The following is a 13358-nucleotide window of genomic DNA, read 5'->3' on the forward strand; positions in this document are numbered from 1 at the left end:
ATGCTATACATCACAATAATGCAAGCGATCACTATACTATAAGCGATGAAAAACGTGGGGCGCCGAAGTAAAAGCTATATTACTATTGATTAGATAATACTATTGACTTTTATTAGGGAGCTTGTAGAGAGTCAACAGTATTAGAAACTGTAAGAAAATCACGGCGCCCCACGTTTTTCATCGCTTATAGTAGAGTGATCGCTTGCATTATTGTGATGTATAGCATTTATTTTCTACTTTTTAGTTCAATCAGAAAACGTGGGTTTTTAAAACTTTTTTAATGATTATTATTTTCTACTTTTTAGTCTTTGTCTGTTTGTTTGCATTGAAATCTTGCTATCGATTTTATCTTTTCACTTTTTTTTTGGGTAAACGAAGACAACTCGTAAAAAGACAACTCGTAAAAAACACGTAGTGTGAATACGTTACTGACTAGAACACATAGATTTGAACCCGTGTCGAGCGGGTTAGCAATCGTGTGCCCAACCACTCGACCATATCGTCTCCCCCATACTGGCCACCAGTTGTGACAACTACTCAGTAAGCAAAAAGAGGGAGAGTACCGAACCTTCTTTTCATCAAATTACAGTTACTGGGTTATGTCCCTTTTTCCCCACGTTTTTTGTACAATTATATACGGGTATAAAATGATCAATAAAATTTTTCCATGGATCAATTTAGTAATAATAACAGTTGAATATTCTATTGTCATCCGAAACAAAGCTTCCCTGAAAATTTCAGCGCGCTAGCTAACTGGGAAGTGCACGAAATTTCGATCGCAAGATTTGATTGGAAAAACAAACAAACAAACAAACAGAGGCGAAAGCAAGTTAAAGAAAACGTGGGAAAATATTCTAAATGCGTGACTAAGCAAGTTAGGATGTGACGTGGGAGAGTATGTTTTGGTTGTTAAGGCAAATAGTTATAGACAGTCTGAGTCTTGTTCTTGTCGCTTGAGGGTGTAGAAGTCTTCGTTATGTACGTCGTCGATGTATTAAGATGTAGTCAAGTAAATTATATCTAATTAAAGATGAGAAATGTATCAAGGTCGTCCTGTCTTATTTTCTTTTGGATCGTCGTTGTATGTGTACGTATTCATCCAAGCATCGACCCAGTCCAGATACTCAGTTCATAACACAAATCATAGGTGACTGACCTCGACTGAAATGTATCCTACATCTATTATCTTTTTCCCAATACTCTATTCTCGATAGATCAAATAAAAGGAATGGTTGGCAAAAGAAATCAAATCCGTAACTACTCAAGCGGGAGATGTAATATCTTTTGCATCCAAAATAGCTATTCATATTTGAATAAACACGATTCTCCTCGTAATTTGACAAAATATGATCTGTTTAGAGAAAAAAAAATGCTTGTGTTTTAATATTTAAAAAAAAACAACTGGAAATCGAGATTTTGACAAATCTCTACGTTTTTCACCTCGGTAATTCAGAAAAAAAAAACCTTAGTCTTAAAATTAGACTGTATGTCTTTGTGTGTTTGTGTCTCAGTGTGTGCCTGGGAATACGATAACTTAAATGTGTATGTACAGACTCTAAATCTAATCGTGGATCAGTGTCAACAATAATATACCACATTTTAATGCGCCTTGAGTGGTTGAAATTTTGTGAAATTGTGTGTTTTCTTTTCTGTCTTTCTTGCAGAATAGGCAAGCAGCAATTTAAAAAAAAAGAGTTTGTAATAAAGAGAGGAAACGTATGGTGTCGAAGTATTTGGGGTGGGTGGAGGGTTCCACATGGTGCCACATTTAAGATGGCTTGTTTCCTTGCCTTAATAGATATATTGGGGTTTGACATCACTTAAAGAAAACTAAGAATTTAAAATCTACTTTAATTACCTTTATAGATGAATCGAGCCCATGTAAAGTGCGACAGATAATAGTTGTTAAAATACCCTACGTGTACTTTATCGTGGAATTCACAATCAGTCAAATTAACTCTTACACGTGGGTCAAAATGCATATAGTAATCCACTGTTAAAACATAGTAATTAATGTATACATGTAATAGTAACATTAGTATTACAAAGAAATGTGATGGGACTTTAAGACCATTGTTTTATATATAAATAATATTCTAGCTATTACGTCTAAGGCAATGTTCTGTACTATCATCATCTTTTCCCTTCTGAATATACACAGATCTATTTCAGGTAACAGATTCATTCTGGGGTAGATGACAAGATTTTAATTCATCATTTTTTTTTCTTTTTTATGCCAAGAAGTAGAGTTCATCTGTTTTCAATAACCTCAGCATGCTAGGGGATAGTGTGGTCAGTATTATGCCCAGCCGCCTTTGTTCCAATAACGCGAGTAAGGTACCCATCTAAGCTGGGTGTACTCAGGGACGTCATACAGAATCGAGCCCGGGGTCCAACTATCGAGTTAGCAGTTAAACTGGTGTGTGAGATGCTTTGCTATAATAGAGACACAGTAAATTGTATACAACAGTAATCGTCTCACTTTTCTCACAGTTAATTTAAATATTATTTAATATTGCTGAACATTATCGCAAGAATATTTAAGTATAGGAAGTGATTAACGACAAAATACTTTCAATAAATTATTTAATATGATCCATTCTACTTGAATCTACTTTACCATACTGGCACTTGTGACCAAAGTAGAAGTATTCACATCCGTATTTACAGTCCCCCGAAGCGCTGCATGGTGTATTTGGCGTGCAGTGACACATATACTGGCACTTAGAGCCGAACCAGCCGGTCGGACATTCTGCGGAGGGAAACGAAAACCCTGGCTTAAATCCTAATCAGATAATCTATTGGATTAGGAAGTCTTTAATCCTAACTATCTGGCCTAGAGATTATATATATATATATATATATATATATACATATATATATATATATATATATATATATATATATATATATATATATATATATATATATATATATATATATATATATATAATATAAGCGGGCTGTGTCTGTCCTTCCTTCCGTCCGTCATCGCTATAGATTTTGGGACTATAAAAGTAAACAACGCACCATGCTGTGCTTTTCAGTGCACCGCAGTGTCTTATTATAGTTAATAGAGTAGGGTTTGTTTATATAACGGCATAGAGCTATTTTATAATTTCCACTGTTTGTACAATTTTGCATAACGTAAAGAGAATATTAAATACACGCACATTGCTAAAACATATTAAAAGGATCAATGTCAAATATCGTTTTCGTTAATATTCCCAGAAAGAGCGGATACATATTAATAACATAATAACAGTACGGTAGAAAAATCTAAATAAACTGCTTAGTAATTTTGCCAATGGAGGTAATTCAAAGATAAATTGAACTCACGCTTAAAATGTGAATGCAAAATCTGCAAGACGGAATAATTGTTGGAATAATATAATTAGCAAAATGTGAATGCAAATTATGCAGACGTGTAAGAGTACATTATTGTTGGAATATTATAATTAGCATTGATTGATAAAAGGCTATCTTTTATTTATTTTATTCACTGAATGTAATGTTTACTACTTATAATTTTTAATCAACTATTAAGCACTATTATAGACGCGTCATCACGTTCATTGGGTGCGCAATGGTTTTAGTTATGAAACTCTATTGTAAATTTTTAAAATTTAATGTACTGGGGAAAAAAATGCGTGAATTGATCAAGTGATATAATATGACAGGTAAAACACGGATATTTTAAATACTGCTGTGGGTTTTATAGGAGAGGCGTAGAGGGGGGGGGGGAATATGTCCCCGGTTGCCGACCTAAGGGGGCGCCAAAGTGGGTTAGAAAAAAATTGCGGGGGGGGTGGAAATCGAAAGTTTGAGGGCGGTGAGAGGGTGCAAATCGAAAGTTTGAGGGGGGGGGGTGCAAATCAACAGTTTGAGCGGGGGGAATTTCAAATCAAAAGTTGTGCAAATCGAAAGTCTGAACGGGGGGGGGGGGGGGTGAAAATCGAAAGTTTAAGGGGGTGGGGTGGAAATTGAAATTTTGAGGAGAAGGGGTGCAAATCGTAAGTTTGAGGGGGGGGGGGAGTCTAATCGAAAGTTTTTCCCCGGGCGCCGGAAAGGGTCGCTACGCCTCTGTTTTATAGTCATTCACTGTGTCAGACGCGTTCGGCGGCGCTCGGAAAGGGCGCGATTTGGCGATACGGGCTAGACTGTGCACAATATGCCTTTATGATTGCATTTAAATTGTGTTTATGTTATGAGTGTTATGTTTGTTTTTTCGTTTGTTTTTTTTGCGTTCGTTTGTGTTGTGTTTAGTTTTGTTCTGTTCCCAAGTTGGTACATTTAAAAAAGATTTACCGTGGCGGAGCACGGGATGCAGCTAGTATCTATAATATAAGCGGGCTGAGCGTGTGTCAGTCCTTCCTTCTGTCATCGCTATAGCTTTTAGAACCATAAAAGTAAACATTCGCACCACGCAGTGCTTTTCAGTGCACCGCAGTGTCTTATTGTAAGTATTAGAGTAGGGTTTGTTTATATAGTGGCATAGAGCTATTTTATAATTTCCACTGTTTGTACAATTTTGCATAACGTAAAGAGAATATTAAATACATGCACATTGCTAAAACATATTAAAAGGATCAATGTCAAATATCGTTTTCGTTAATATTCCTAGAGAAAGGGGATACATTTTAATAACATAATAGCTGTAGGTTAGAAAAATCTAATTAAACTGTTTAGTAATTTTGCCAAGGGAGGTATTTTAAAAATAAATTGAACTCACGCTAAAAATGTGAATGCAAAATCTGCAAGACGGAATAATTGTTGGAATAATATAATTAGCAAAATGTGAATGCAAATTATGCAGACGTGTAAGAGTACATTATTGTTGGAATATTATAATTAGCATTGATTGATAAAAGGCTATTTTTTATTTATTTTATTCACTGAATGTAATGTTTACTACTTATAATTTTTAATCAACTATTAAGCACTATTATAGACGCGTCATCACGTTCATTCGGTGCGCAATGGTTTTAGTTATGAAACTCTATTGTAAATTTTTAAAATTAAAAGTACTGGGAAAAAATGCGTGAATGGATAAATAGAAATATTGTAGGTAAAACACGGATATTTTAAATACTGCCTATTATTTATACTGTTTACTAATTATTATTCTATCTTTCGGTTTGCGGACAAGCTAGGGGTTTTATAGGAGGGGGGGGGGCGACTGTCCCCAGGTGCCAACCTTAGGGGGCGCCAAAGTGGGTTGGAAAAAATTTGCGAGGGGGGGGGGTGGTGGAAATCGAAAGTTTTAGGGCGGGGGGGGGGGGGGAACAGGGGTGCAAATCGAAAGTTTGAGGGGAGTGCAAATCACCGGAAAGGGCGCGATTTGGCGCTACGGGCTAGACTGTGAGCAATATGCCTTTATGATTGCATTTAAATTGTGTTTATGTTATGAGTGTTATGTTTGTTTTTTCGTTTGTTTTTTTGCGTTCGTTTGTGTTGTGTTTAGTTTTGTTCTGTTCCCAAGTTGGTACATTTAAAAAAGATTTACCGTGGCGGAGCACGGGATGCAGCTAGTATCTATAATATAAGCGGGCTGAGCGTGTGTCAGTCCTTCCTTCTGTCATCGCTATAGCTTTTAGAACCATAAAAGTAAACATTCGCACCACGCAGTGCTTTTCAGTGCACCGCAGTGTCTTATTGTAAGTATTAGAGTAGGGTTTGTTTATATAGTGGCATAGAGCTATTTTATAATTTCCACTGTTTGTACAATTTTGCATAACGTAAAGAGAATATTAAATACATGCACATTGCTAAAACATATTAAAAGGATCAATGTCAAATATCGTTTTCGTTAATATTCCTAGAGAAAGGGGATACATTTTAATAACATAATAGCTGTAGGTTAGAAAAATCTAATTAAACTGTTTAGTAATTTTGCCAAGGGAGGTATTTTAAAAATAAATTGAACTCACGCTAAAAATGTGAATGCAAAATCTGCAAGACGGAATAATTGTTGGAATAATATAATTAGCAAAATGTGAATGCAAATTATGCAGACGTGTAAGAGTACATTATTGTTGGAATATTATAATTAGCATTGATTGATAAAAGGCTATTTTTTATTTATTTTATTCACTGAATGTAATGTTTACTACTTATAATTTTTAATCAACTATTAAGCACTATTATAGACGCGTCATCACGTTCATTCGGTGCGCAATGGTTTTAGTTATGAAACTCTATTGTAAATTTTTAAAATTTAAAGTACTGGGAAAAAATGCGTGAATGGATAAATAGAAATATTGTAGGTAAAACACGGATATTTTAAATACTGCCTATTATTTATACTGTTTACTAATTATTATTCTATCTTTCGGTTTGCGGACAAGCTAGGGGTTTTATAGGAGGGGGGGCGACTGTCCCCAGGTGCCAACCTTAGGGGGCGCCAAAGTGGGTTGGAAAAAATTTGCGAGGGGGGTGGTGGAAATCGAAAGTTTTAGGGCGGGGGGGGGGGGGGAACAGGGGTGCAAATCGAAAGTTTGAGGGGAGTGCAAATAACCGGAAAGGGCGCGATTTGGCGCTACGGGCTAGACTGTGAGCAATATGCCTTTATGATTGCATTAAAATTGTGTTTATGTTATGAGTGTTGTGTTTGTTTTTTCGTTTGTTTGTTTTTTTGCGTTCGTTCGTTTGTGTTGTGTTTAGTTTTGTTCTGTTCCAATGTTGGTATATTTAAAAATGATTTACCGTGGCGGAGCACGGGATACAGCTAGTATATATATATATATATATATATATATATATATATATATATATATATATATATATATATATATATATATATATATATATATATATATATATATCTGATGTATATATCAGATTCGAAATTCTTAATTGTGTTAAATGTTAAGCATATTTAGACCTATCCATCGATCAGAATCGTCATAGCCACAACACTTTAATGCTTTCATAATTTTTTTATTTTATTTGGGGGCTTAAATGTATTTGTAAATTTTCTGGAAATACTTTCCACATAATACACAGTCAAATAAACCACAGCAGGTCTTGTGTCCTGTATGAACACTCCCTACAATTAAATATATATATATATATATATATATATATATATATATATATTTATATATATATATATATATATATATAAAGTATGAACTTGTTTAAAGCCAATGGTGTCGCCTCAAGTACTACGATTCCTCACAATGTGTATATCAATTCAACTTACTTATAGCCGGTGCGCCTAAAGAGACTCCAACAAAAACTGTAAACTGTACAAAAGCGGATATCATTTGTGAGTGTCGATTTGGAGGCCAAGCTAAAAGTTAAAAAAAATAGTAAAATATAGTAAAAAATATATTGCTGTAGGCCTACAACTGTTTTCATATCTTTTTATCTTAGAATAACAGCGCTGTACTAATATTATTATTACCTTTACCTAATTCTCTTTCAAACATAGATGTAAAAACGTGACAGTAATATTTAATTGTAATATAGGAACATTTGAACCTGAAATATTAATATACTGTTGATAAACACAAACTTCTCTTACGTTTAAGAGCGATTATTTTATTTTCACAAAGTAAAACATTCGGCATCGAAATGTTAGAAAACCCTAAACCTAACAATATAACATTAAACAAAATTTAAATCCAAAGAGTTTATGACATGCAAATGGAAAATACTCGAAACGACAAATTTCTACAAATATATTATAGTAAAAGCATACGTGTGTGTTTTAATGATTTTCTAAAGACTGGACACATTTCATGCTTTTAAGTATTTCGTTAACGAAACTAAATTTTAAAATCAGTTAAAACGATGAGTTTTTCTTGTTTGTAGGCTTAATTAAAACCAAACTTTAACTAATTAGGGCGGCGTTGAATTTAAAAAGTATCCGTGTATCAAAATAAGCAGTTTCATATTATATTTAAAGGTGGGCGGGGGGGGGGGGGCGTAGAAAGCTACCTAACATAACTCACGTTGAATAAAATAGCCAATCAAAGTGGCTTAGCGAAGTGAAACAAAAGAGTAAAATGTTGAATTCATGTAATTATAAATACAGTTATAAATAAAATTATATGTAGCCTTAAAAGCAAGCATATTATCTAGATCTCTACCTAAAAAATTCTATAACATAATTTCTAACATATACAACTTCTTAATTATACTAAGCATGATTAAAGTTTTTTTTAATTATTGTTACTGCTACTCTGAAGACTAATTTAACAGAAACACGTTTTTTAGTTCATGTCAACAATATGAACGGGTCTTCTTCTTATATAAGACAAATACCAGCTTTACAGATGTAGATATAAATAAACAATCACTCAATTATCTAATTGAGGAAGGGGTTATCAAACTGACCAAGCAAAAGTATAACAACAATGAAGATAATTCGAGACTATGTGGTTGTAAGGTACAGCGCTTGAAAACATGCTCGAATTCGATTCCAAACTTAAGTAAGGACGTCCCAGAGTCCACCCAGCTGTTTAGGGTACCTGGCTTATGTTTAGAAAGTAAAAGCGAATGAGCGTAGTGCTGACCACTGGGCGGTCAAGAAAATACCTGAGCTCTACTTCAACTGACTCGCAGATCGCCAGGTCTTTATATTGTAACTTTTTTGTTCTCTAGCTAATTCAAATGTAAGGAGTTTGTTCTTAGGCTATTTTCATCATACAACATGGAGTTTCTAAATAAACAGATCTACTCTAGCAGCTATCCTTAACTTATTATAAAAAAATGCACGCTGCTTTACTTATTCCTTTTATGCATAACAGCGTCCTCAAACAGAAAAAGTATGTACATACTTATGGGTACACGTAGTCTTATGTTTATATTCAGTAACAAGAGAAGCAATCCTCTTCCTTCAAAGGTTTCTAATTGTTTACAATGTGTATTACGGCCATGTTTATAAAAAAATTGTGTTGATTCATGTTACTACGTCATATCTCTTCTTCATTTGTATTAGAGATTTTTTGTGTGCTTAATATTATATTTTTATTTTATTTTATCTTCTATTTTATTCATTTTAAAATAAAGTTTTTTTACACACGAAAATCATATGAAAAGATTCCATAATGTGTTTGCGTTCGAGAAATAATAGAGCTAGATCAAAAAAAGTAAGAACATAATTGCGAATATTTTGTTTAGATAAGGCCCACTCATTTGTAAATATATGTTCCAACAGTGCTTTTTAACTCGGCGAACTGAAAAAGCGAATGTTATGATTACCTAACATTTTACCTATAATTAATTATCATTTACCTAATGATTCTTTCAGGTTACCCTGGCCAAGATATGGGAGGCTCGCCCATTCATCCGAATGATACTAGATCGTGCGTTGCCGTGTATAGAATGATATGATAGCAGCGCTATCTACATCGCGAACTATCGATCGTGTTTAAAGAAAATATTCGAGGGACACAATGTCCAACTGCTTATTGCAAGTATCTTCATGGCATCTTCGAAAAATGTCTACCGTTCACACCATTTCCACACTGACAATTGCGATTATTAATTCGTTATTTCTGGATGGATGGATGGATGTGTGTGTGTCCGCAGCTTTAAGTCGTATCTCCTCTTCAACGAAGCAATATCGAGGACTAGTTCAAAAGCAAATATGTTTAGCAAGTTTCGAGGATGATTGTGGGCCAAAAAAATTCCCGGAATTCCTTCCTGGATTTCCCGGAAAAGTCAAAAAAACTCGAAAAAATGCAGTTTTTGGCCCATATGTCGGCAACCAGACCACTTAGCGACTTGAATTTAGAACAATATTGCCGAAGAAAGTTTTCAAAAATATCCTTTCGTTCGGTCACAAAAAATTAATTAAGGAAATCGCGCTTAAATTGTCACTAGACTTTTTATTTTACTTGTTTTTCTTTAGAGTGTATTCTTCCCCCCCCCCCTCCCCATCCCATCCAGAAAGAAGTAGACTGGAAGAAAAACATTGTCGAAGTTTCATTGATTGTTGAGAAAGTGTCTTGTATATTAGGATATTAGGTGATAAAGCAATCACACTTAAATGAATTAATTTAATTAACACTACTAGACAAAAAATAGAAGACAAAATTAGGCTATTAATTGATCAACTGTTTGAAACTTTAGGAATAAAATTGCCAAATTTAAAAAAAAAATAATGATGGTGAAGGACAAACCAACACCTAAACCGTACGATTAGGAATGAACTCGTTAAAACCGTGAACAGCGATGGACCGATTTTATCCACAAAGAGGGACAAGCGTTGACTATCTGACAGCTGATCAAAGGGAAATAACAAGAAAAATACACATTTCTACAGTAAAACTAGGTAGCATCCCTTGTTTCTGTTGAAGACACACAATATTGTTAGACGCTCAGTACACAAACAATACAATAATTTATTTTCATTTAATCTATAATGTCTAACCACCCGTCACACCTTCTCCATCATGTGTTACACGTTTGATTTATATATAGTAAAAAATTATGTTTAATCATTACATTTTACTCTCTAGTCTTCTTGATTTCATAGTAACAATGAACAATTAGCGCTTAGTAAAGTACATGGACCGTTGTGGAATGGTTTTTTTTACCTTTTTAGATAGCTCCATTGAATAACTCAATAATGACATTGAATTACCTGGCCTATTGCATTTATGTGGCAACAAAAGACATTGACTTGACGATAACAATAACTTTACAGTAACCTGACAATTATAAAAATGTACTTCTCTTGTACCTGGCTGAGACAGTGTACTTGTGTCTTGTACCTGGCTGAGACTCTACTTGTGTCTTGTACCTGGCTGAGACAGAGTACTTGTGTCTTGTACCTAGCTGAGACTCTACTTGTGTCTTGTACCTGGCTGAGACTCTACTTGTGTCTTGTACCTGGCTGAGACAGAGTACTTGTGTCTTGTACCAGGCTGAGACAGAGTACTTGTGTCTTGTAACTGGCTGAAAATTTACTTGTGTCTTGTACCTGGCTGAGACAGAGTACTTGTGTCTTGTACCTGGCTGAGACAGAGTACTTGTGTCTTGTACCTGGCTGAGACAGAGTACTTGTGTCTTGTACCTAGCTGAGACTCTACTTGTGTCTTGTACCTGGCTGAGACAGAGTACTTGTGTCTTGTACCAGGCTGAGACAGAGTACTTGTGTCTTGTAACTGGCTGAGAATTTACTTGTGTCTTGTACCTGGCTGAGACAGAGTACTTTTGTCTTGTACCAGGCTGAGACAGAGTACTTGTGTCTTGTACCTGGCTGAGACTCTACTTGTGTCTTGTACCTGGCTGAGACAGAGTACTTGTGTCTTGTACCAGGCTGAGACAGAGTACTTGTGTCTTGTACCAGGCTGAGACAGAGTACTTGTGTCTTGTACCTGGCTGAGACTCTACTTGTGTCTTGTACCTAGCTGAGACAGAGTACTTGTGTCTTGTACCTGGCTGAGACAGAGTACTTGTGTCTTGTACCTGGCTGAGACAGAGTACTTGTGTCTTGTACCTGGCTGAGACTCTACTTGTGTCTTGTACCTGGCTGAGACAGAGTACTTGTGTCTTGTACCTGGCTGAGACTCTACTTGTGTCTTGTACCTGGCTGAGACAGAGTACTTGTGTCTTGTAGCAGGCTGAGACAGAGTACGTGTGTCTTGTACCTGGCTGAGACAGACTACTTGTGTCTTGTACCTGGCTGAGACAGAGTACTTGTGTCTTGTACCAGGCTGAGACAGAGTATTTGTGTCTTGTACCAGGCTGAGACAGAGTACTTGTGTCTTGTAACTGGCTGAGAATTTACTTGTGTCTTGTACCTGGCTGAGACAGAGTACTTTTGTCTTGTACCAGGCTGAGACAGAGTACTTGTGTCTTGTACCTGGCTGAGACTCTACTTGTGTCTTGTACCTGGCTGAGACAGAGTACTTGTGTCTTGTACCTGGCTGAGACAGAGTACTTGTGTATTGTACCTGACTGATACTCTACTTGTGTCATGTACCTGGCTGAGACTCTACTTGTGTCTTGTACCTGGCTGAGACAGAGTACTTGTCTTATACCTGGCTGAGACTCTACTTGTGTCTTGTACCTGGCTGAGACAGAGTACTTGTGTCTTGTACCTGGCTGAGACAGAGTACTTGTGTCTTGTACCTGACTTAGACTCTACTTGTGTCTTGTACCTGGCTGAGACAGAGTACTTGTCTTATACCTGGCTGAGACTCTACTTGTGTCTTGTACCTGGCTGAGACAGAGTACTTGTGTCTTGTACCTGGCTGAGACAGAGTACTTGTGTCTTGTACCTGACTTAGACTCTACTTGTGTCTTGTACCTGGCTGAGACAGAGTACTTGTGTCTTGTACCTGGCTGAGACAGCGGATGTCAATGAATGCAGACATTTCTGTCGGGTAACTGACTAGAGAGGACAAACAAAAGCGGCTGGTCATTGTGTTGACAACGATGGACTCGATCAAATGGAGGGTCATATACAAATCTTATTCTGTTTGTTTTTTTTACGTTTTAATGAGATTGAACATGTCTACATAAATGATAAAAAAATCTGTATGCATTTTCGTTGTAATATTTACTAAATACTTTTATTTATCTTACAACTTATTTTAGTTAATTTAGCGCATTTTATTTATTTTGGTCTGCTCCTTTCCACTACATGAGTAACTAAGGTCAAACGTGGGTGTGTTTTAATCACGCCTTTTATTTTGTTGGGTCTACAGTACAAATCCTGTTGAACCTTGTATTTTTTTTTTGTCTCTGAAATATTGATTCAGCTGAATCTTCACATGTCTACTTAATAATTCTATTTAATGCGTAACCGTGATAATAGTCTCATATTTTAAACTTTGTTTAGTTTAACAACCATACTTGCTAATACATTTAACAAATAAAATCATTTAAAATATTTAATGTGTACAGAATTGTGAATAATAAAAGGTTTTTAAGTTTTAATTGAAAAACTTTGTGTTATGCCAATTGAATGTTTAGCGTGTGAGTTGTTTTTCTTTTTTTTTTCCACACAGCATCAACGGCGTGGTCTAGCGGTAGATACATAGACTGCTAAGTAGAATGTTTGGAGTTCAAGTCGGTAGAACGTTCCTGGATTCACCCAGCTCTGATGGGTACATAACTCACGTTAGGGAAAGTAAATGCGGCTGACCACACTATCCACTCATATGCAGAGGTCACAGAAACACGTTAACTCTACTTCACTTTCCCTATAGACCGTCAGGGTCGAAAAGTGAACACAGACCGACGCCTTGTCGGACTTTCTTGTAGGTAGTTGGACTATGGTTTTCTGTAGGTAGTTGGACTATGGTTTTCTGTTGTTTGTCGTTACTCATCAATGCTTCCATTCTGTTAGTGAATGGCAGTACCGCATGTATCACTTCTAACTTGTGGGTAAAAGG

This window comes from Physella acuta, unplaced genomic scaffold (assembly GCF_028476545.2).
Source record: "Physella acuta isolate Inbredline_101_S28 unplaced genomic scaffold, ASM2847654v3 ptg000732l, whole genome shotgun sequence".
NCBI lineage: Eukaryota > Metazoa > Mollusca > Gastropoda > Physidae > Physella > Physella acuta.